Source organism: Oryctolagus cuniculus, chromosome 13 (assembly GCF_051225735.1).
Source record: "Oryctolagus cuniculus isolate XC-2025 breed Fujian yellow rabbit chromosome 13, ASM5122573v1, whole genome shotgun sequence".
Classification (NCBI taxonomy): domain Eukaryota; kingdom Metazoa; phylum Chordata; class Mammalia; order Lagomorpha; family Leporidae; genus Oryctolagus; species Oryctolagus cuniculus.
The window spans coordinates 63,986,400-64,012,513 of record NC_142879.1 but is presented as its reverse complement, the minus strand read 5'-3'; the positions used below and the strand labels follow the sequence as shown (position 1 = coordinate 64,012,513).

Genomic DNA, 26,114 nt, shown 5'->3' with positions numbered 1-26,114 from the left:
TTTCAGAGAGAGACAGACAGCTCCCATTTGCTGGTTCACTCCCCAAATGATGGACGAGCTAAGTCTGGGTCCAGCTGAAGCTGGGGGCCTGGAACTCAATCCAGGTCTCCAACGTGGGTGTCAGGACTACATTCCTTGAGCCATCACGTGCTGCTTCTCAGGTGTGTACATTAGCAAGAGGCTGGAATCACAAATGGAGCGGGCTCTCAAGCCCAGGCATTCCAGTTTGGAATGTGAGTGTCCCATGTAGCATATCAACCACTATACCAAACACTCACTTCATATAGGAGGGTATTTATAATGAAGGATTAACTCATGACGTTGTGTGGCAAAATAAAAGTCTCCTGATCTGTTGTCTACAATCCAGAGACCCAGGAAAACAGTGGTATAATTTGTCCTGGACCTGCAGGCTGAGGAGGTGGGACAGCAGTGAGGATGGGAGATGGGACTACTAGTATCAGTCTTGGATTTTGAAGGCATGAGAAATAGGATGGCTGATGGCCAAGAGCAGAAGAAGGATGACCCAGCTCAAGAAAAGAAAGTGAGCTCACCCTTCCTCCACTTTTTGTTCTTACTTGGCCTTGAGGAGACCTTGGTGAGGATGAGTTTCTTTGCTCAGCCTCCTGTGCAAACACCAGACACACCTGGAAATGGCACCTTACCAGTTACCTGGCCATTCCCTAATCCATTCAGCTGATATGTAAAATTAACTTTACACCAAACTCTTTGCAAAGTCTGTCATGTTAACTTTACAGTAACCATTGATGTAAGTACTAGTAGTGTCTTAATTTTACAGATGACAAAATTTAAGTCTTATTACTTATTTTTCCCAATTTTACATAGCTGTTATAAAGCAAAGCTGGGACTCAAACCAATATCCCAACACTTCCAATCCCTCATTTGTTCCACTCTACTGTACAACTATGTACAGCCTTTTCTAGAAAACCTATTAAGTCTTCTTCCTTAATATTCTGATAAAATTAATGAGGAAATGACCTCAAGCTACATTTAATTTCCTTTTCTCCTATCACTCAGTAAGAATAATATGAGGGGCCAGCGCTGTGGCTCACTTGGTTAATCCTCTGCCTGCGGTGCCAGTATCCCACATGGGCACCAGGTTCTGGTCCCTGTTGCCCCTCTTCCAGTCCAGCTCTCTGCTGTGGCCCGGGAAGGCAGTGGAGGATGGCCCAAGTGCTTGGGCGCCTGCACTCGCATGGGAGGCCAGGGGGAAGCACCTGGCTCCTGGCTTTGGATCGGCGTGGCGCCAGCCATGGCAGCCATTTTGGGAATGAACCAATGGAAGAAAGACCTTTCTCTCTGCATCTCTCACTGTCTATAACTCTACCTGTCAAAAAAAAAAAAAAAAAAAACCCAACCAACCAACCAACCAAACAAACAAACAAAAAAACAAAGAAAAAGAATATGAAAACTCTAGGAGAGGGGGCTGGTGCTGTGGCACAGCGGGATAAAGTCCCGGCTGCTCTGCTAAAGCCTGGGAAAGCAGTAGAAGATGGCCCAAGTCCTTGGGCTCCTGCACCCACGTGAGAGACCTGGAAGAAGCTCCTGGCTCCTGGCTTCGGATTGGTGCAGCTCTGGCCATTGCGGCCAACTGGGGAGTGAACCAGTGGATGGAAGACCTCTCTCTCTGACTCTACCTCTCTCTATAACTCTGTCTTTCAAATAAATAAGATAGATCTTTAAAAAAGAAAGAAAGAAAACTCTAGGAGATATCAGCATACCTTCCCTGAGTATCTTACTTAATGAATTTTCAGTGGGTATTAACTCACTCCTGAATCCAAGTTTTCTTCCTTAGAAAAGTCATGATTTTCCTCTTTTGTTCTCACTAGATTATAGCCTCTTACCTTTTTATATCACATTTTATTTTTTAATAGAAAGCTTTTATTTAATAAATATAAATTTCATAACTACAACTTTTGGATTGTGTCAGTTCTTTCCCCCATACCCGCCCTTCCACCCCTAAACCATTCCACCTCCTACTCTCTCTCCCATCCCATTCTTCATTAAGACTCATTTTTTAATTATCTTTATATACAGAAGACCAACTCTATACTAAGAAAAGATTTCAAGTGTGCACCCCTCCCCCACAAAGTATAAAGTACTGTTTGAAGACTAGTTGTACCGTTAATTCACATAGTACAACACAGTAAGGACAGAGGTCTTACATGGGGAGCAAGTGCACAGTGACTCCTGTTGTTGATTTAACAATTGACACTCTTGTTTATGATGTCAGTGATCACCCAAAGGCTCTTGTCATGAGCTGCCAAGGCTATGGAAGCTTCTTGAGTTCAAAACCTCTGATCTTATTTAGACAAGGCCATAATCAAAGTGGAAGTTCTCTCCCCACTTCAGAGCAAGGTACCTCCTTCTTTGATGGTCCCTTCTTTCCACCGGGATCTCACTCACAGAGATCTTTCATGTAGGTCATTTTTTGCCACAGTGTCTTGGCTTTCCATGCCTGAAATGCTCTCACGGGCTTTTTAGCCAGATCGAATGCCTTCAGGCCAGAGTGCTATTTAGGGCATTTGTCATTCTATGAGTCTGCTGTGTGTCCTGCTTTACATGTTGGATCATTCTCTCATTTTTAATTCTATCAATTATTGTTAGCAGACACTGGTCTTATTTATGTGATCCCTTTGACACTTAATCCTATCTTTATGATAAGTTATGACCTTAAACTGATCATATTAACTAGTACGATGGCATTGGTACCTGCCAACTTAATGGAATTTGGAGTCCCATGGAAAGTTTTTTAGCTTTACCCTTAGGGGTAAATCCAAGGGAATTTGTGTATCACATATTATTATATACAAGAGTAACAAGGCAGCCAAGTCTAAAGGATAAAGAAACAAAATATTATATAATTAATTAATATCCTACCTTCACACAAATGAAGGTGGATTACTGGAAAAGGAGATCCTTATGAAATAGTGAAATAAGGCAAAATAATACTCATTAATAAGACAAATATAACAACTTATCTGTAAATTGTTATGCTCATAAATATGCATATGCATATGTGCTGCAGGGTTACTGTACTCAAAACAAACTTGCAACTTCTGAATATGTTTCTAAATAAAAATTGTCAATCAACTTGAAAGAGAAAGTCTCCTGCTATGAAATACAAAGTAATTACAGAAGTTCTTGTTTCCAGTAAAGGTGGGTTTCCACACAAAGGAAACTACCTGGCAGCAACGTTGAGCAAATAAATACCCATGACAACATTTCCATTCTTGGGTTTTTATCCAAAAGAAATGCATTCATATGTGTACCAAATGACATATAAGAATGCTCACTGAAGCATTATGTATAATAGTATCAAAATGAACATGATCTAAATGGCCATCCACAATGAAATGGGTTTTTATTTTAAATTGTGACATATTCACACAATAGAATACTATACGCAACAACGCTGGAATCTTACCATCACAATATTGGAAAAATAAGCCTGATTTAAAAGTATGTATGCAGTATAAGTGTATGCACACTGGTTAAGACATCACTTAGGATACCTGCCATCCATATTGGAGCGCCTGTGTTCAAGTCCCAGCTCTGTAACTGATTTCAGCTTCTTACCAATGTGTACCCCAGGGAGGCAGCAGGCAATGGCTCAAGTGGTTGGGTCTCTGCGCCCCATGTGGGAGACCTCAATGAAGTTCCCATCTCCTGGTTTTAGCCTGGCCCAGCCTAGTTCTTGGGAGAATTTGGGGAATGAACCAGCAGATGGGAGATCTCTCTCTTCCACTGTGTGTGTGTGTGTGTGTGTCTATCTCTCTGCCTTTCAAAAAAAATAATACATAGAGTATGATAACAGTTATATAAGTGTATTTTAAGGGATCAGTGCTGTGGTGCAGCAGATTAAGCCACAGTCTGCAGCGTTGGCATTCTATATGGGCACTGGTTCTGGTTCTGGCTGCTCCACTTCCAATCCAGCTCCCTACTAATGTGCCTGGGAAAGCAACAGAAGATGGCCCAAGTGCTTGTGTCCCTGGACCCATGTGAGACCCAGAGTAAGCTCCTGGTTCCTGGCTTTGGCCTGGCCCAGTACTGGCTGCTGTGGCCATTTGGGGAGTGAACCAACAGGTAGAAGATCTCTCTTTCTCTGTCTCTTGATCTGTAACTCTGACTCATAAATTAAAAAAAAAAAAAAAGTCAATTCTCTTGAAAAAAATTATACTTTAATCAGTTTGAAAAAATGGAATTATGAGATGTTTTATTTTGGTGCAACAAAAATTTGACACCCATACATGCAAGAGACCTTCAAGGGGGCAGTGTTGTGGTGTGGTGGGTTAAGCTCCTGCCTGAAATGCTGGCATCCCACATAGGCACCAGTTTAAGTCCTGGCTACTCCAATCCAGCTCCCTGCTAATGAGCTTAGAAACTGGCAGAAGATGACCCAAGTCTTTGGGCTCTTGCACCTACAGGAGAGACCTGGGTGGAGTTCCTGTCTCCAGGTTTTGGCATGGTCCAGCCCCTACCATTGTGGCCGTTTAGGGAGTGAACCAACGGATGGAAGATCTCTCTCTCTAAGTCTGCACTTCAAATAAATAAGTCATTTAAAAAAAAAAAGAAGTCTTGGAAAAGTTTATGAAAAATGCATGTTATTGGGGCCAGCGCTGTGGCGCAGCGGGTTAATACCCTGGCTTGAAGCACCAGTATCCCAAATGGGCGCCGGTTCGAGACCCAGCTGCTCCAATTCCCAACCAGCTCTCTGCTATGGCTTGGGATAGCAGTAGAAGATGGCCCAAGCGCTTGGGCCCCTGCACCCATGTGGGAGACCTGGAAGAAGCTCCTGGTTCCTGGCTTCGGATCGGCTTAGCTCCGGCTGTTGCAGCCATCTGGGGAGTGAACCAGTGGATGGAAGACCTCTCTCTCTCTCTCTCTCTCTCTCTCTCTGCCTCTCATCTCTCTATGTAACTCTGACTTAAAAATAAATAAATAAAAATAAATCTTTAAAAAAATGCAGGTTATGAAAAAACTGTCCATGGATTTCAAATTATTTTTGCACCAAAATAAGCATATCTCTTAATTCTGTTCTCCATGAGCTGTTTGAAGTACCCTTGTATATACTTAAAAAACAGGCAAAACTAATTTTAATGTTAGCAATTAGGAGCATGGTTACTTACCTCTGGAGAGAAAGGCAGAGGTGATAACTGGAAGGAGTCTGAGGGGAATCTTAATATAGATGGGGATTATATGAGTGGGTTTGCTTGATCATAATATATTGAGCAATACACTTATGATACATGTAATTTCATGTATATATAGAGTACTATCACAAAAGAGTTATTTGAAAAAAATGATTTATTTATTTATTTATTGACAGGCAGAATGGACAGTGAGAGAGAGAGACAGAGAGAAAGGTCTTCCTTTTTGCCGTTGGTTCATCCTCCAATGGCCGCCGCGGCTGGCGCACCGCGCTGATCCAAAGGCAGGAGCCAGGTGCTTCTCCTGGTCTTCCATGCGGATGCAGGGCCCAAGCACTTGGGCCATCCTCCACTGCACTCCTGGGCCATAGCAGAGGGCTGGCCTGGAAGAGGGGCAACCGGAACAGAACCTGGCGCCCCGACTGGGACTAGAACCCGGTGTGCCGGCGCTGCAAGGCGGAGGATTAGCCTATTGAGCTGCGGCACTGGCTGAAAAAAATGATTTCAGACACATAAGAGACAGGACCAGCATTATGGCACAGCAGTTTAAGCCACTGCTTGTAATGCTGCATCCCATGTTGGAGTGCTGGTTTGTATCCTGGTTGCTCCTCTTCTGATCCAGCTTCTTGCTGGTACTCCTGGGAAGGCAGCAGAAGATGACCCAAGTGTATGGGCCCCTGCCACCCACGTGGGAGAACTGGATGGAGTTCCTGGCTTTTGGCTTTGGCCTGGCCCAGCCTTGATTGTTGTGGGCATGTTGTGGGCACTTGAAGAGTCAACCAAGGGTTGACTCACTCTCTCTCCCTTTCAAATAAATAGATAAATAAATTTTTCAAAAAAAAATCAAAAGAGGACATTACTAGCAAGTAGGTTGTCACTATGTGAAGCGGTTAGCAATGGGACTCAAAGTGAGGACCAAGACAAATGCCTGGCTGTGAGCATTTACCACCAGTCCAGACGAACCAAGTCCAGGGACTGGCACAAGCATTCAGGTAATTTTATAGCACTTTGACGGAGTGCTGTCACATCTATTGAAGACAATAATAAGCATGTGGAGTTGTATTTTGTATGCCTTTTGGTTTTGCATTTCATTTTTTCTAGCAATTCATGTTATTGTATTTTTGACAAACATTAGTCTATGATGATTAAAAGAAGGAAGAGAACAGGTCTTTCATCACAGAGAGCTTAAGAAGCACCCAGCTAAAGGGTGTACTTCTGGAAGCATGATAAAAGGTGCTTTAAAGGAATGGAGAGCAAAGAAAATGTAAATATTTGGATAAATAATGCAATCACTGTACAAACAGTAATGATGTCTTGTGGGGATTTTTAAAAGATTTAATTAGGAGAAACTACTGCAAAAATATATTAATTTGGTAGGTGTGAGGGATGGAGTTTGAGCATCATTTGTTTGTTTTGTCCCTTCCATCACTCCAGGAGGCTGAAGGTAATGAACTTTAGGCTTTGAAATTTTAATTCTGTATGTCATAATTTCTAAACTAATCACTACAATGAGAGACAAAAAGTAATTGTCAAATCAGCAGAGGACACAAAGATGATAATAAAAAAAAGTAATCGGACAAAAAGAAGATAAGAGGAGCTAGTGTTGTGGTGCAGTGGAGTAAGTAGCTACTTGTGATGCTGACATCCTGTTCTGCTTCCAGTCTACCTGGGAAGGCAGCAAATGATGGCCAAAGTTCTTGGGGACCCTGCCACTGATATGGGAGAACAAGGTGGAGTTCCTGGCTCCTGGCTTCAGCCTGGCCCAGATATGGCTGTTGCAGTCATTTGGGGAGTGAACCAGTGGATGGAAGATTCTCTCCCCCACCTCATCTGTGTCTTTCAAATAAATGAACCTTTAAAAAAAAAAAATAAGGAAGGTGCTGGGCTAAGGTGCATGCACATATACCACAAGCGTTACAGGACATAGGGGTAAAGTCAGGTTAATCAGAGAATCTTGAAGGCAGAGGCAGCTGGAATTACCACGTAGGCCCCATTTCTCATCATCCTAGAGGGAGATTTAATTGAGGAGCAAGACTGCAGTAGGACTCCTTCCTGTGAAATTGTAAATGTATATGAGGGAGCTGGTAGAGAGCAGGGGATACAAATTAGAATCTATAACTTAATTAGGAATCGAATGGTCAAGAAAATGATCCAAAATGCTCCCCACCCCCCACCAACCTCCCTTGGTAGTATTTGCTAGAGCTAATGTCCTTCTACTGAACATCTTCCGCATGAACGTATTGTTAAGCTATAGAGAGTAAAGGTGGAGATCAGGGCCCTATCTGTTAAAAGAAGAGAAAAAAGAAGCCCAGAACAGGAAAATAAATAGGAACCATCAAATAGGATAGTAGACTTTTTAAAAACTCTGTTTTGTCAGTTGTTATACTAAATATAAATGAACAAAATCCCTTATTAAAAGACAAAATTTGTCAGAGTTCACTTCCAAAAAACTATATGAAAGTACAGTCAGCCTTCAATTCTGGGGGTTCTGCAGCCACAGATTCAACCAACTCCATATCAGAACATTAGGGGGGAAATTCCAGAACTTCTCCAAAAGTGAAACTTGAATTTGCTGTATCAAATTCTATGCTGGATCCCTGCAAATGAAATAATATATCAGAATTGGATTAGGTATTATTAAAAAATCTAGAGATGATTTGAAGTATGTGGGAGGATGTGAGTAGATTATATGCAAATTCTAGGACATTTTATATAAGGATCTTGAGCATTCATGCATTTTGGTATCAATGTATGTGTGGCAGGACACTGAAACCAATTCTCTGTGGATACCAAAGGACATCTGTATAAAAGTGTAATATATGCATATATCGCTCTGTGTGTATGCATGTCCACATCAACTTTCTTTTAAAAGCTCCATGAACATCCTTTTACTTTAACTTTTCTTGTCTAATCCCTCAGTATCCAAGGGGGATTGGTTTCAAGATGTCCACTGGTACTCAAATTCACATATGCTCATGTCCCTTACTATTTCATACAACCTGTGTACATCATTCCATATACTTTAAATATACTTTAAATAATCTCTAGATTAATTACAGGGAAAAAAAGTCGTTCAAGTCCAGTATAGAGACAACTCTTTCTTTTTTCTCACATATTTTCAATCTGTAGTTGGTTGAACCCACAGATGTGGCATCCACAGATAGAGAACACACTATATATACATATTCATTTGTTTTTGTGTCTGTATATGTTTCTATAAAGCTCTATGTCTCTTTTCTCTTTCTCTTTACAAACACACAGAGCTTTTTTTTTTTTTTATGAAGATGTATTTTATTTACTTGAAAGAGTTAGAGAGAGAGAGAGAGGGAGAGAGAGAGATTTTCCATCTGCTGGTTCACTTCTCAAATGGGCACAATGGCTGAGTCTGGAACAGGCCAAAGCAAGAAGCCAGGAGCCTCCTCTGGGTTTCCCACATGGGTGCAGGGGCCCAAACACTTGGGCCATCCTCCACTACTTTCCCAGGCCATTAGTAGGGAGCTGGGTCAGAAGTGGAGCAGCCAGGGATGCCAGTGCTGCAAGTGGGCACAACCTACTATGCTACAGCACTGGCCCCTGAGAGGGTATTGATTGACAAATGGGTTACATCAAATTGAGAAGCTTCTGCATGCAAAAGAAACACTCAGCAAAGTGAAGAGGCAACCAACATAACAGGAGAAATTATTTGGAAACTATGCAACTAATAAAAGATTAATAACCAGAATCTATAAAGAGCTCAAGAAACTCAACAACAACAAAACAAACAACCCAGTCAAGAAATGGGCAAAGGACTTAAACAGACATTTGTCAAAAGAGGAAAGCTAAATGGCCTACAGACACATGAAAAATGCTCAGGATGACTAGCCATCAGGGAAATGCAAATCAAAACCACAATGAGGTTTCACCTCACCCCTGTTAGAGTGTCTTTCATACAGAGATCAACAAACAATAAATGCTGGAAAGGATGAGGGGGAAAATGTGCACTAATACACTGTTGGTGGGCATGTAAACTGGTAGACAGTGTGGAGATACCTCAGATATCTAAATATAGACCTAACATATGACCTGGCCATCCCACTCCTGGGAATTTACCCAAGGAAAATGAAATCAGCATATGAAAGAGTTGTCTATGCCTCCATGTTTATTACAGCTCAATTTACAATAGCTAAATATGGAATCAACACAAATGTCTGTTAATTGAAGACTGGATAAAGAAATTATGGGATATGTACACCGTGGAATACCACACAGAGGAAAAAAAATGAAATCCTGTTGTTTGATTACTCTTGAGGGAAGAGCAGTTTTCAGGGAGGAGAAAACACTGGATTCCAAGATATTGCTTACATTCTGTTTGCTGGACCCAGATGGTGGTTACATAGGTGTTTGCTTAAAAACTATTGGTCACTTGACATATATGTATATTTTATGTACTTTTGCACAATATTTATTTTGCAATTTAAAAAATAAGCTAAAATGTCCACATTGAACCAAATAAATAATTATGTGTTTTTCTTATCATACATGTTAGTGCTGTCTTCTCTCTTTCTCATTCCATACCTTGCACATTCCAACTAAATAAATGGAAAGAAAGCTTTATTGATTTATTTATTTTTTCTTTCAGGGGAGAGCGTGAACGCAGTCCCCCACTACCACAAATTATGCAGTCAAGTTTCCCACATTTGGGGAAATCGCAGAGGTCAGCACATCCAGAGTGCAATGGATAAGCCTTGCCCTGGGAAAACCACCTTCATGATCATGGTATCTCCCCTGCCAGGTAAGTATCCTTTTATTTATTTTTTTTTTTTATTTTTTTTTTATTTTTTTATTTATTTTTTTTTTTTTTGACAGGCAGAGTGGACAGTGAGAGAGAGAGACAGAGAGAAAGGTCTTCCTTTTGCCGTTGGTTCACCCTCCAATGGCCGCCGCGGCCGGCGCGCTGCGGCCGGCGCACCGCGCTGATCCGATGGCAGGAGCCAGGAGCCAGGTGCTTTTCCTGGTCTCCCATGGGGTGCAGGGCCCAAGCACCTGGGCCATCCTCCACTGCACTCCCGGGCCACAGCAGAGGGCTGGCCTGGAAGAGGGGCAACCGGGACAGAATCCGGCGCCCCGACCGGGACTAGAACCCGGTGTGCCGGCGCCGCTAGGCGGAGGATTAGCCTAGTGAGCCGCGGCGCCGGCCCTTTTATTTATTTTTAAAGATTTATTTATTTATTTGAAAGTCAGAGTTTCACAGAGAGGGAAGGAGAGGCAGAAAGAGAGAGGTCTCCCATCTGCTGGTATACTCCCCAGATGGCCACAACAGCTGGAGCTGTGGTGATCTAAAGCCAGGAGCCAGGAGCTTCCTCCAGGTCTTCCCATGTGGGTACAGGGGCCCAAGGACTTGGGCCATCTTCTACTGCTTTTCCAGGGCATAGCAGAGAGCTGGATCAGAAGTGGAGCAGCAGAGACTTGAATGAGCACCCATATGGGATGCCAGCACTGCAGACAGTGGCCTTAACCGCTACGCCACAGTGCCGGCCTCAATAAAGCTTTCTTTTCTAAAGGATTGGTTCATGTAATTATGGAGGTTGAGACATCTTATGATTTATTTTTAATCTGCAAACTGGACACCCAGGAAGGCAGAGGTATAGTTTGAAGTTCTGAGAGATGATAGCCCATGGCGTGTGTGTTCCAGTCCTCGGGTAAAGGCCTGAGAAACAGCAACACAAAGGGTTATTCTACATCAGCCAATCAGACAGAGAATGAGCAAATCCTCCATTCCTTCACCTTTTTTATTTTATTCAGACCTTCAACATACAGGGTGATACTCACTTTGGGGAGAATCAATTGCTTTACTCTGTCTACCGATTGCCAGGTTAATCTCTTCCAGAAACTCCCTCACTGGCACTCTCAAAAATAATGTATAGCCAGCTATAAGGGCATACTGTAACCGAGTCAAGCTGACATACAAAATTAACTACCATGGCAGTTGAGCTCATTTTGCTTCCCTTAGAATTAGAACTTTGGTTGTCCTCAAAAGGAAGCATATATTCCATATATCTATTTGTCTAAGGCAGTCTTTTTAAATCAGATTTTATGAAGACAACAAAAGACTTTAATGTTAACTTAAGCAGACAGAGTTTTGAGGTTAAATCTCAATTTTGCTTCACTAAGGAGTTGGTGGAAAGCCTTAACCCAGTAGAGCTAAAATAAAGCCCTTTCGTAGAGTTCAGTCCAAGTCATTTTCCTCTCTTGGTCAAGGTTCTGCTGATGCTCTTCTAACATCCCCCACCCTGACCGGTCCACACCTGTATTTGTGGGGAATGCCCCCGGTTTCTGTAACTGCTGACAGACACTTATTTTAAAAACCTTTTTGGAAGGAAAAGAGCTTCTAACTAGAAGTGTAGGCAAAAAAAAATATGTTTTTTGCATTGGATGTAAGCATGGTCATTATGACACCTTGGCCCATCATTAGCTGTCCCCTCCAGCCTTTTCGCTTTCACTGTCCTGTCGACTCTACCGCAGCACACTGGACTGACAAGTTGAGGTTTGTTTTTACATGCATTAGTCAGGTATGAGGAATCACCTGAGTTGGAGGAAGACCTCAGGTTAATCATGAAGAAAACTGAGAGAGAAAAATGTGAGTTATCTAGAAAGAAGTTTTGAATTAGACTACGTTATATTATTGGGATATGTCCTTTAAGTCTGAATTAAAGGAAGGGACTCTGTTTTGTGTCAAATCGTGCTTTTTTTTCTCTTCAAGGTCAGGACATTAATTATATGATTGTAAATGGATTTTAAAAATACTGTGCAAGGCTGGCGCCGCGGCTCAATAGGCTAATCCTCCGCCTGCGGTACTGGCACACTGGGTTCTAGTCCCGGTCGGGGCGCCGGATTCTGTCCCGGTTGACCCTCTTCCAGGCCAGCTCTCTGCTGTGGCCAGGGAGTGCAGTGGAGGATGGCCCAAGTGCTTGGGCCCTGCACCCCATGGGAGACCAGGAGAAGCACCTGGCTCCTGGCTTCAGATCAGCGCAGTGCGGCCATTGGGGGGTGAACCAACGGCAAAAGGAAGACCTTTCTCTCTGTCTCTCTCTCTCACTGTCCACTGTGCCTGTCCAAAAAAAAAAAAAAAAAAAAATGCTGTGCAAAAGAGGATATTTCTGAAAAAGTCCATGAAATACACATATATGCAAATTGACCAGTAATTTGTAAGTAACTATCGTCTGGGTCCAGCAAACAGAATCCAAAGGTACCAGAGGCTTCTGGTGAACATTGAAACACAGAAAGATCAAGTCAGAGACAGAAGTTCTGGTCCCAGTTTTAAATCTGATCTTTTGGGAAAGAGCTGCCTGTGGGTGGGGTGGCAGCCCTGTGAGCAGGGATTGGGCAGTGAGGCGTGGAGGCCTGCAGACATGCCCTGACAATTCTGGAAATAATTCTGGAGTTCACAGTGGAATAAAGTACTTAATGGGAAACACATTTGCCTCCCGTTGTTTCTCACGGCATGGGGACATCGGTTTAAGAATAATTAGAGATAGAATAATTATTATTTAATTTATAATGATGTTTTTCTCACAGGGATTTGAGTTGATGGATAACTTGTATGTTTAAAATCTCATCTCTCCTTCTTTCTGAAGTTATGACATTATGATTTGAAAATACATTGATTGAATCCGGGGCAGTCCTCCGACACAACCAGAGTCAAACGCTGAGTAGATGAGTTGACAAATGAGGACACTGTTACCAGTTTAATCCCCATATGGGCCAATTAGTTTCACATAGAGAAGAACTCTGTTCCAAAGCCACAGATTGCACCATTAACCCCAGTCAGCCGTCTCCAAATTGAGTATCATTGATCACGAGAGGCCCAGGTATGAGTGTCAATAGCTCTGCACAAACCCATCATCACCTCTGAGAGCACAGTCATCCTGCTACCTTAGTCACCCTCCTCTCAGACATGCCAGGGAATATTACAGTAGGATGGAGAAGGTGAACGCTTCTGTGTCTCCCGCTTCCTGCACCCCACCCTCTGAACTAAAAAAGGTGAAAAATTACAATTGCATAACCTCCATTTATGTATGAAAGCTGCATGGTTTAGAGGGAACTGATAATGGCATTTTTGATAAGCAAGGACTGGTAAGCAACAAATGTTGTCTGAATTCATTTTGTCAGTACTTAATGGTACCTTGGAAATTGTCACATTGAGCCAAACAAATGCTGAACATAGTCATGCGCCATGTAGCAATGTTTTGGCCAGTGGTGGACAGCAAATATGGCTGTGTTCTGATAAGATGACATCATCTGGCGACATCTTAGCTGGCTTTGTGGGCATAAGTACACTTTATGATGCTTATACAAGGATAAAATCATGGAACCGCATATCAATCAGAACATTTCCCCATTCTAGAGCAATGCACAGTTGTATATGTTTTCTAATTCTTGGAATCTTATTAATTCTGATTAGTTTACAGAGTAGCAAAAATTAATGCCAGAAGTAGAATCATATTAAATGTGAAATCTGTGAAAGGTGGCAACATAAAGCCCTGGAGTGGTGCAGAATGTAGATTTTTCTGAATCTTGTTTATTCTGTAAACAACTCAAATCTTACTTAACTTCTTGCTACAGAAAAATTTCATAGCTATCCTGAATTTAGGACTAAGCCTGAAAAATTATCTCCAAGGGTAATCTGGGGTAAAATGAGGTCAAATTAAAGTAATTTAAAAATAGGCATTCATAAAAAGTGTCATCTTTACCATCCCTTCTGCAAACCTATAATAGATGTTTTGATATGTGGATTCATTTAGCATACTTATCTTTTGGTAATAAAATGTAATTAAGTTAATGGTAAAACTGATTTTAGCAAAAAAAAAAAAAAAAGCTTGATACAGTTCTTCTTTGTAACAGAGCCAATCCTTGTTTCTTCATGAATCTTTTGAATTAAGCCCAAAATTTGGAGAATAAAGGAACAACGACAAAACTAATGACTGGGTTCCCAGGCAGATTCCACCCTGATTCACTACTCAGGCAGGAGTGGCTTTGCCTATGGGACTAGAGTTGATGGACATTTTCTAAATGTTGGAACTATTACATTTTCTTTATCTTATACTTGACATCATGTTTATTTTTCATATTCCTTGTTCCTCTTTGTAATTCTTCACCCAAACACTAAATTGTGCTCCTTTCCTTTCCAAAACTGCTACATGGTAAAGTACCATAACTGCCCTCTGCCCCATGAATATGGAACCCAGGTGTGGAACCCAGTGTTGTGGTGTAGCGGGTTAAACTGCCTCCTGCAGCACCGGCACCCCATATGGGCGCTGATTCGAGTCCTGGATGCTCCACTTCCAATCCATCTATCTGCTAACGGCCTAGGAAAAGCAGCAGAGGACAGTCTGAGTGCTTAAGCCTCTGTACCCACATGGGAGACTCGAAAGAAACTCCTGGCTCCTAGCTTTGGCTTGGCCTAGTGTTGGCTGTTGTGGTCATTTGGGGAACAAATGGAAGACCTCTCTATGTATGTCTGTCACTCTCTCTCTATGTAATTCTGCCTTTCAAATAAATTAAATTAAAAAAAAAAAGAAAAGATGGGCATTGGAAGCTAAATCAGCTCTAGATTAGTAAAAGCTGCTTTGGAGATATGTGCATAAGGCCTGTAGACAGGTGAGGTTGTTGATCCTTGCTGTAGAATCAGAAAATCACATCACTCCCACAGGGCTGTCTTCTTTGGGTATGGGAGAAGCATTTGGCCCAACTTATCCTCCACAAAGAGGGACTGCAGAATGGGCTAAGGACCCAGTTACTCCTCCATCAGGTAAATCTCTGGAAGAGGGAGTAGGGAGGGGAGAGGCCAGAAGTGGTGCTTTAATCCACATGGATGTAGGAAGGCAGGAATGGGGATGTGCTACTCCACTCCTGACCAACTTCTTGCTAAAGCATATCCTGGGAGGCAGTAGGTGACAGCTCAAGTACTTGGGTCCCTGCCATCCACATGGGAGACCTAGATGAAAACAAGAATTGAGTGGGGCTACCACAGAATAAAAATCAGACCCCTTTTTGTGTTTTACAGCAAGAAACTTGGAAGAGCAAAGTGATCTAGTGGGAAGAACAGCCCCGGTGGTGTGAGGCAGACCCTGGTGTAAGTCCCGGCTTCATCACTTTCTAGTCTGTGGAAAATTTCTTAACTTCTTTGAACCTCTTTCATCATCTGTAATCCGGGGGTGCTAATTTCTATTTTATGAAGTTGCAATGAGGATGAAATATCATATCACAGAATAGATTCAGTGGGCTTGAATTTAATTTCCCAACTCAAGAGTGCTGGAAATGTAGCTTTAGTTCTGGAACTCAACTTCATTTTTATTTTGAACCTCCAGTTCGCAGGGGGGTTGAAACATCCTTTCTGCTTGAGGCTGTGATGAAGTTTGGGAGAGAAATGGTTGGGTGAATGGCTTATAGGGTGGCAATTCGTCTGACTAGAGCGAGCTACTGGTCCTGGTTATTCTTGAACACTGGCATTCTCATTCCAATTTTAGTATATGTGCTGTAAGTAGCAAACACTGGCACATATGCTGTAAGTAAGCACAAACACTGGCACTCTGAGATGTCAGTCATCTCGGTGGCCCCCTGGTTTTTGGTTCTTGAAAGTCACACTGCTGAGCTGTCCCTCAGTCCCTTCATTTCCATTTGCTGCTCTGCAGGAATTGCAATGCTAAGCCTGCACCACGGTAGAGCACGGGAGTCTCATGCGTCTGCCTAAAGCCCTGAGTAAACTCAGAAATTCTGGTCACAAAGGAATCACTGGGTTGCTTCCCAGGGCACACTGGGCTCCGGGAGACTAGGTGGAGCCTACATGCTTTCATAAACTATGAGGACAAGTCTGTGTCTTGTCCTTCACTGCAGCCAGGCTCTCACAAGGAAAGGAAACACAACGTCCTTCTTTTGGAATTCTGGAGCCTGTCGTATTGTTGGCTCGTTTTTCTCACTCCTGCTGGCCACACAGGCAGGGCATGGAACTGAATCTTCCCCTGAAACCCTTCCTGTTTACTCCTGCAGTCTCTTCATCCCACTAGCCTGAGGATCCTTTCTGATGTTGCAGTGTACATTGTACACGAAACCTTGTTCTTACAAAACTACTTGCTCTCCCTAAGGTGCAGTTTGGAGCCCTAACTTAAATTTCTATTCCCCATTGTGGGCTGGGCTTTTGAAACCAAAAGGCTAGGAAAGGGCTCCTTTTTTCCACCTCTCTCCAGTCATCCCTTCCTGGAGGATCTTCTAGTTCATTGAATGGCTGAGAAGGGCTACGGTGACTACTTAAAAATACAGTGTATTTTTAATACAATGTATGATGCAGTTATGTTCTCATAAACTTGTTGTTAAGTTGAGAATACCCTAAGTTGAAAATGCATTTAATACATCCAACCTACCAAACATTATAGCTTAGTGACAGGGGACCCTGTAGAGCATCACTTGTTTCACCTGATGATCACGTGGCTGACTGGGAGCTGCATTCACTGCCGCTACTCAGCACTGTGGGACAGGATCGCACCGCATCTTGCTAGCCTGGGCAGAGATCCAAGTTCAAACTGCAAGCACGCCTTCTGCGGAATGCATGCTGCTTTTGTATCGTCCCAAGTTAATGGGAAGTTGAACCACTGAAGGTCACTGACCCTCTGTAGTGTCCTGCTTCATTTCTGGTACCAGTCCAGAGCTTGGCTCCTAGAAAGTTCTGATAAATATGAGTTCTTCCTGCCATCTCTCCACTATCCCCTCTTCCTCAATTTGCCTTTTTTTTTTTTTTTTTGGACTGGCAGAGTGGATAGTGAGAGAGAGAGAGAGACAGAGAGAAAGGTCTTCCTTTTTGCTGTTGGTTCACCCTCAAATGGCCGCCACGGCTGGCGCACCGCGCTGGTCCGAAGGCAGGAGCCAGGTGCTTCTCCTGGTCTCCCAAGGGGTGCAGGGCCCAAGCACTTGGGCCATCCTCCACTGCACTCCCTGGCCACAGCAGAGAGCTGGCCTGGAAGAAGGGCAACGGGGACAGAATCCGGCGCCCCGACCGAGACTAGAACCCGGTGTGCCGGCGCCGCTAGGTGGAGGATTAGCCTAGTGAGCCGCGGCTCCGGCCCATTTTCTCTTTAACTCAGTTCAATGAAGCTTCTAACTCCATTAAACCATGAAACCACTGCAGCCACGGGAACAAATTGTAAAATTCAGTAAGCATTTATCAGATTTTATCTTTTATTTGACTTCTGTGTACGATACACACTGCTCAGTATTGCCCCCCCCCCCTTTGAGATTCTTCCCTAGCCTGGCTTTCATAACTCCTGTTCTCTGACTATTTTCACCACCTCTTTCTGCCCTCTGAAGTGAATGCTTCCTCAGGCTCACTCCTTTTTTTTTTTTTTTAAAGAAAGATGTATTTATTTATTTGAAAGGCAGGGTGATACATAGAGAGACAGATCTTCCATCTGCTGGTTCGCTCCCCAAATGTTTGCAACAGCCAGTGCTGGGCCAAGCTGAAGCCAGGACTGTAGAACTCATCTGGGTCTCCCAAGTGAGTGGCAGGAGCTAAAGCATTTGGGTCATCTAACGATGCCTTACCAAGTACATTAGCAGGAAGCTGGATGGAAACCAGAGTCACCCGGCCTCAAACGGGCACTGTGTTTGGGATCCCAGCATTACAAGCGATGGCCTAACCTGTTGAACCACTGGCTGACACCCCGACTCCTCCAACCCAGGCTCAATATCACATTGCAGCTCCAAGCCATGGACACCATGCTCCGAAGCAGACCTGTTCTTCAATCAAGTCTTGTTGTCAGGCCTCCAGATTTCCAGATCTCTGAATGCCTCTGACGCTAAATCAGTTAATGCTGGGGAGAGGGTTTAGTAAGTAAAGAGTGAGCATTCAATCATGTTAGCTACTGTGTGTAGTGCTGTAGGGAACTGGAAGTCTCACAGGTGTAGTTCCGTTTTAACAAGTTAGCTCAGCTTCTTCATTATAGCCAGAATGGCTGATTGTCTCTTATCCCTTCATAATCTTGCCTCTTGACAACTCCCTTTTCCAAAATAAGCAATAACCACCACAGAGCACACACACATACTCCATGCCTCCTCCCAGTGCTAGAAAGGGAGAATTCTGGGCTCTATATTTCATTCTTCACCCTTCACCAGCCTTCTGCCCACCATCTGACCATGGCATTGTGCCTCATAAATTGAGCTGGAGAGTCTCTGTTTCTCTCTCTGCTGCTGCTCTTGCACTCACATTGTCTTCTTTCCCCTCCCAATCATTCTTCAAGTCCAGCTCAAATGTCCTCATGCCACTAAAACCTTCCTTGAGCTTATCTTCTACTTTGGAGTCCCGATGTCACTCTCTTCCCTTTTTTGGTGTTCTTTTCCTTGCCTGGAATGTCCTCTCCTTCCCCCTCCCAGCCCCGCCCCTGCCCTGAAGGATCAACTTCTGACCTCTTTAACTCTCAGCTCAAATGTCATTAACTTCTCTTTAGGATGACCTGACTCATTTCCTCCCCTCCCACTGTTAATTGTTGCGTGTGGTGTGTTCTCATATCCCTTCATTCATGTTTCTATTGCAGCACTTATTTGCATTACAGTGCTTATTTATGTTGTTTTCTAATACACATGGGGCATCTTGCAAGTAGGCTCCATGTTGTACTCACACCTGTGTTTACACCTCTGTACTGCATGAACCTAAGATGAAGTTCACATTAAACTGTGTGCCCTGTGATCGATCAATCAGAAATTTAAAACATTTTGTCAGGGAAGACAATGGGTCTAGGTAAATATGCAGATAAGTTTTATGAAGCCCTGACTGGACATTTGAGAACAAATTGATTATGGCACTTCATCACTAAAGAGTTACACAAGTTGGAGACTTTGCTTTTTTCTTCACTCTTCACACACTCTCCCTAATGGATTACCTCAAAAGCTTCTGCCCATGAGTAAGAGTTCTGCACATCCTGTAACTGAATGACTTTCTCAGAAATTTGGAAGAAATGGCTTATAAGGAAATAATTTTCCAAAATATGAGCGATGGAAAGAGACTGAAAGTAGGGAAGTGTGACATGTGTTTAGTAACTGTGATTCTCTAAACCTCGTAGGTGCAGTTCATAATGTGAGCAATTTGAATGGAGCCAGAAAAAGTTAAGGAGTTTAAACTAGACATCAAAATCCAGTCTTTCAATGAAGTTTTAGTATCTTGATTCAGAACAAAGGAAGACAGTAATGGGAATCATGTGAGCCTTGAATTGTTTATACAAATAAATTCATCGGATTTGTGATTCAATGCCTCAACATATCCTTTGTTCAAGCAACCAGCTCTTGTACAAACTGTAATTCTATTCTTTAATTTTTGATTTTGTGGCATCTATATGATAGGATCCTCAGACATAAAATTTTATAGTGTTCAATGTTAAATTTTTAAGGAAAAAAAAATTGAGGTGATTAAACAAGGACAAGAGTTCCTAAAAATACATAATACCACTAACGTAGGTAATAGTGTATAAAAAGGCAATTTGTTGGCACATATTTCTCAAACAGAAATACAAACAAATGTAGGGAAAATATTATTTTAATTAATTTTGTGCCTTGAACACCTGTTAACCCAAATATATTTTATTTGGTAATGGTTGATAATTGTTTTATACATATGAACACTCACCTAAATAAGAAACAGAAAAATATTTATGCCACAGCAAGAATATGCTTTTCAATAGGAATTTAAAATTGAAGTTTCAGGGAGTGAGTATTTAGCTTAATTAAGATGCCTGTATCCCACATCTGAGTGCCTAGATTCCATTCCCAGATCTGATTCCTAAATACTCCAACTTCCCACCAGTCTAGACCCTGGGAGACAGCAATAATAACTAAAGTAACTGGGTTCCTGCCACCCAATGGGAGACCTGACTTGCTTTCTCTGCTTCTGGCTTTGGCCCCAACCCAAACTAGCCATTGTGGGGATTTAGGGAGTGAAACCAAAAGATGGGAATTCTGTTTCTTTCTGTCTCTTTGCTTCTCAAACAAATTTAAGAATAAGCTTAAAAGTGAAATTTTAACTGAAATCCCAAGATTAAAGACTATGAAATTTAGGGTAGGTCATTATTATGGAAGCACATTGTTTAAAAGCTAGTCTATAACTCTCATGTTCTAATCCACCTTAAGAATATAAAAGAGTGCAGAAAATTCTAGATAGATTTATGAAGGGATTGTAAGTGTGAGAATACTTTTAAAAGTTTGTGGAAAAATGAAATGAAAGGATAAGTATATCTTGGTGCAAATTTTTTCTAAATCCATGCATAATTTTTTCATAATATACATTTTTATAGGCTTGTTGAAGACTCCCTCCTGTGCATGGATTTCAATTTTTTTTTGCACCAAAACAAACATAATTTACTTTATTTACCATGAAGTACCCAAGTGAGGGAGGGCTGTGCTCCTTACCCTCAATGGGGAGGAAGTGGAGCATGCTCTTCAGCCAGGCAGCTTCCATGGACCTCCATGTGGAGAGTCTGGAATGTCCTGTGTTTGGGGGTGAGAGGTTCTGAGGACTGGGGTCTGACTTCCACTCAGAAAATAGGGAAATAAGCTACCCAACTATCTCGATGGCCAAACCAAGAGGGAGAGAACCATATGCCAAGCAAAGTGTATTTGAATGTTTCCCGTGGTCCAAAGTCTCAGGGGAGAAAAAGAACTGGCCTGGAGCCATCTTGAGTTCTGCAGAGGAGACCTGGTAGACGGTGAGAGGAGTCCAACAGAGAGACCCCCATAGGGCTGAGGAGACAGATGCTGAGGGGTAATCATGTGCAGCCTGAAGGAAAAGGTGCATTGCCCACGTCATAGGAACTGGAGTTACAGAAGCCCAGAGGTAACTCTCCAGACAGTCCCTGGACAGGCAGCCATAAGCACATGTCAGCAGTTTCATGCACATGCCTTGCATGTGTGTAGCACTTGGTTCACTGCTGTTGTTACTGTCTTGAAATTCTTAATTCTTCTCCAACGAGGGGCTTGGCATTTTCATTTTGCATCCAGCTCTGCAAATCACATAGCCAGTTCTGTGTGCTGAGAGAGTGCAAAGCTGATCGACAAAGGTACCAGCCGGGTAGGGGCTGTTTTGTGCTCAGCCCAGAGACTGATGGGAATGGAAGAGGAAGACAGGATGGAGAACTAGAGAAGCTGAGCCTGCCTGCTGTCCTCCTAAAGCTTTTAGCCTAAGAAGGCTTGAATCTTAAATCAAATTCAGAGTTTTGGTTAAAACCTAAATACTGAATTGAGATGCTGTTTGAAATATAAAGTTGCCATCATTCTGTCTAGTAACTAAAGATCAATAGAAAAATTCTAAAATTGAATCTCTTCCTCCTGAAAAAAAAATCAGTATTGCCTGATGAAATAGTATAGAATTAACAATAGAAAGAGTTCATAATAGATTAAGAAAAAAGGCAGGTATAGATTTCATGTTGTACAAAGTTCTTTCATTACTAGTAGAAACTGTTTTTAAATGGATGGTGAAACTTTCTGGGGTTTATTTTCGTTGCGGATTGTTTTTACATGAGACAACTGAGGAAGGAGTAGACGTAATTACCCATGTGAGGGTTGGAAATTTACTACTATTGTTTCACTGCTGGCTGTGGCATTGCAAAATTCAGTCTCCACAGAACAAATTCTGAAACAACTAGAAATGCATGCCACCTCAGAAAGTTAAAATTATATGCTAAAATGAGGCTCTGAGATTATTAGGTATGTATTATTTTTACCACATACCGTGATTCTACCATCCAGTTTATTATAATAATTATATATACTTGTTGCTTTGGAATTCAAACATGAATTCTGGCTTTTTAATTAACAGCAGTTATTTGAGATCAGTAACTTTTTTACAACCCACCTGTCCTGAAACATTAAGTATAACGTTGAGAGATGACTCAAGCTGCTAACACACGTAGTTGTCCAAGAGAGACAGTGAGAATGGGAATAAGAAAAATTTTCATTCATACTATAGTAATATTATATGAAAAAAAACCTGACAATGATAAAGAGGAGGAGCCAGCGCTATGGTGTAGCGGGTAAAGCTGCCGCCCGCAGTGCTGGCATCCCATATAGGCACTGGTTCGAGTTCCAGGTGCTCCACTTCCAATCCAGCTCCCTGCTAATGTGCCTGGGAAAGCAGTGGAGAATGGCCCAAGTGCCTGGGGCCCTGAACCCACATGGGAAACCCGGAGGAAGCTCCAGGCTCCTGGCTTCAGATCTGCCATTTGGGGAGTGAACTGTGGATGGAAGATCCCCCCCCCGCCCCCCGCCTTTCAAATAAATAAATCTTTAAAGAAAAAGAAAAAAGAGGAAAGTTTTCCCAGGGCTTTAAGTAACTCAGTTTCATGTGTCAATGCAGGCACACGGTCTATGCTTTAAAAAAAAATCTGTGAAGAACCAAAAAAGAATTAGTATTGATAATTATTGCAATGGACTCTTGGTCTATGTCTTATTTAGGCCTGCTAATACAGAAATACAGACTAGTGGCTTAACCAACAGAAATTTATTTCTCACAATTTTAGATGCTGGGAAGTCCAGGATCAAGTTGCCCGCTCAGTCAGTGTGTGGTGCAGGCTCAGGTCCGGGTTTGTGACAGCCCTCTTCATGTATTTTCCCACGGAAGAAAGTAAGGAGAAAGGAGGAAGCAAGCTCTTGTCTCTTTTTATACAGTCACTAATCCCATTCTTGCAGTTTCCACCCATGCAACCTATGGACTTCTTTAAGGTCACACCTAATAATAACTTGAGGTTAGGCATAAATTTTGGGGGGACACCTTCAGTCATCTAGGATATTCACTAATTACAGCTGTAGACTTACCATAGTTGTTTCAGAAGCCAAGTGTGGGAGAGACTGGCTAGCTGTTCAGTCTTTGGCTTCTTGACTTATACTCCATTGCATGGTCTGCCTAGCTGGGAGACGGCTTGGGAGAATTCTAACTGGTGGAATGTGAGTGGAAGTGATGTACATACACTCTTCCTTGAGCAATCCTTCATGCTTTTCCCCATCTGCCAACTTGATGTTGTGATTATCAGAGCTCTAACGTGGACGAAACTTGGGATCATGAATTAATGTTCAGTGGAGACTTGCCTGCCATTCAGTGCTTTACAAGAATGAGAGATACAGTTCCACTGTTATGTGCCAATCTAGGCTTTTCTTCTTGTTTGTTGTAGTAGCTAATGTTATATTAACATGAATATATTCACATTTACGGTTTAGGAATTTAGCTTGCTGATCACTCACACTGTATTTTAGGTACCAAGATTTTATAAAACTTAGTTTGTATAGTAAGTTGTTGAAGTAGTTGTAATTGTCCTTTCACAGATGAGGAAATCAAGGCTTAGAAAAATGAAGCGAGTTGCCTGAGAAGATACAGAGTATGTAGAGAGGATCTGAGCTCAGGTCTGCCAAGGCTCCGAAGTGTGTTATGTTCTCCCCAATAAACTGTTTTGCACTCTAGGAGGAGAGCACTGTAGAAACTGCACATAGTGCACAATTTGTACATCTGCTTGTTCATTCACTTTATTCAACACACATAGACTCTGTGCTTACTTGGTGCTACACGCTGTCCTAAGACAAAACACCCTTTCTATTGAGACAGAGAAGCAGCAACTTACATTTTGGGACCTGATGCTCTGGTCTGTGAGCTCCCCCACATTCAGATGTTGAAATTCTAACCTCCAAGGTAATTGGGGCTGGGGAGGGGGAGGAGGCCTTTGGGAGACATGCCTTGGAAGGAACCCTGAAGAATGGAATTAGTGCCTTTATAAAAGAGGCCCAGACACCAAATTTGCCAGTGCCTTGGTCTTGGATTCCAGCCCCAGCACAGGGATAAATAGGTATCTATTGTCCATAAGCAATCCAGGGTATGGTAGTTTGTTATAGCAGCCTGAATGGATTAAGACATTTATGTCTTAGAATTCTAAATGTGCCTTCTTGTTTAAGTTATTCACAAGAAATGGTAGAAGTACCAAGAAACAGCTTTCAGTATCTAATTTACTCATTGGTTGTATAAAGAAGAGTTGAACATGTTCCTTAAAGGTATAATAAAACCACTATAGAAACATGTTAATCTTAAGAACATCTGGCTTAATAAAGAATGAGGGCTTTCTCTTGGAATTCCCATGGAAGAACATACTGTTGCACCCCATGTTACTGGGATACGAGGACAAGAAAAACGAGGAGAAATCTAATATGCCCCCTCTATGCAGTACTATCGTAGCACAACTGGCAGATTCTGCCAAACTGTAATGGCAAAGTCTAAGAGAAAGTCTGATGCTATTTCAATAAACAATAGCTTAATTAATAATAATCTGTAATAAAATCTCATGTGCTTTTGTTACAGAAATTTATGAAACTACTATAGTACAAAAGCAAATATAGAGCTGAAGTTGACAGTTTTTCAGAGTATATGATCCATTCTGATTTATATAATACTTAATCTTAGGATCTCATCCAGCTGAGATTTAATACAATCTGATGAGACTAGGATAAATATTCATGAGATAAATTTAGTTCTCACAAATATGTCGAAAGTGAAAATCTTATTGAAAGGAGGTATCTAATAATCTGGAATATCACAATAACTCTCAGAGTTAAACATTTGAAAGAGCTTGACACTCTTCCTAGTGCTGCTGTTTTGAGGGACTGTTTTCTTAAAGTGGATTGGGCTACTACAGAACCAAATTGGATCCATTTTTGTATTTTACAGCAAAAAATCTGTAGCCAAATCATTTTGCCAGTAGCTAATGTTCAAGGTCTGATGAATGTTTATTTTCTACATGGTGAAAATGAGGAGAATTAGCCATCTATGTTTATTAATCAGCCTTTTCCATGCTGGAAAATACGGTAAAGCAGCAACAGAGACCTTTAGTCTGAGCTGAATTGTGTATCCTAACGTGGCAAACTCTGTTCTAGAAGGGTCAAGGAAACAGGTGTCTCTTAATGAATGTGAAAAACTGAATTGAAACATCTCTGAAAATTTTTCCCTTTTATTAGGTTACCTATTCCTGTGCATTTTCTAAGAGAGAAAAGACGTGGACCTAGATGGATTAAGATTAAGAAACACCAGGGGATACAGAAAGACTTTCATCACAGGTGATGGCGGCACATGGACAAGCAGACGAGCGACCATCAGGAGAAGGAACTTTTGTACGGAAAGAAGGCAAAGGTATGGATAAGAATCTTGCAGGGGGAACAAATAACAGGTATTATAAACAAGACTGGAGCCGCGTGGCAGACTACTAGTGTTTGCCAGATGTTTCCAGAAGCGATAAAACATGGCCTAAGAAAAAGTAAACTTTCTGGAGCGTAATGGATGGTAAATACGGCCACTTTGCAAAAAAAACAATCTATTATCAAATATTCGCAGAAGCCATGAACTTCGAAAGAAACGCTTTCTGGTATGGTCGTTGTGAGTGTTAATACATCATGGCTGCCCCAAAGTCAATGAAAACTAATATCCCCCCAAAGGGGTGTGATTTTAGGGGTGAATTATAATCCCAATATAGCCAGTACAGCATGAGAGCCAGCAGTGTGGGGGGCCCTTCGGGGAGGTGTTCCTGGGCTGGACGGTAACGTCCCGGGGACAAATTAGGTCTGGTTTAGCGCTTAGTAGTAACGACCCGGAACCCTCTTCCCGCAGGGGCTGTGGCTGAGACGCCTTCCCGACCCGCTCGACGCCGCCGGGGCTCCCTCCCCACTGGGCACCGCCCACCTCGGGGGCTTCCAGGTGCGGGCCCTCGAGCGCGGCGCGACCTCCGCAAGCAGCCGCCGTGGGCTGCGCCAGGCCGGGCCGTGCGGCGCGGGGTCTGCAGCCTGGGCGGGCGGGTGCGTGGCGGAAGGCGCCGGGAGGGGAGCCATCGCTGCCGGCCTCGGGTGCCCGCCAAGGGCCACGCGGGCGCGGGGGAAACCCAGAACTTCCCGCCCAGGAATGACTGCCCC

At 42.6% G+C, this 26,114-nt stretch overlaps 1 protein-coding gene and 1 non-coding gene across 2 annotated transcripts in view; one reads left to right on the top strand and one right to left on the bottom strand.

The window, feature by feature from the left end:
- Positions 1 to 9,783: 9,783 nt before the first annotated feature.
- Positions 9,784 to 9,947, bottom strand: LOC127483636 (U1 spliceosomal RNA). The gene has a single exon (XR_007910074.2). It is a non-coding gene; the product is annotated as a U1 spliceosomal RNA (small nuclear RNA).
- A 15,783-nt stretch (positions 9,948 to 25,730) lies between these two features.
- The window catches only part of AKT3 (AKT serine/threonine kinase 3), a 308,783-nt gene continuing 308,399 nt past the window's right edge, over positions 25,731 to 26,114 (top strand). Inside the window, exon 1 of the mRNA XM_070055614.2 lies at positions 25,731 to 25,902. The gene's annotated coding sequence lies outside the window, so the exon portion shown is untranslated. The remainder of the gene's footprint in view (positions 25,903 to 26,114) is intronic.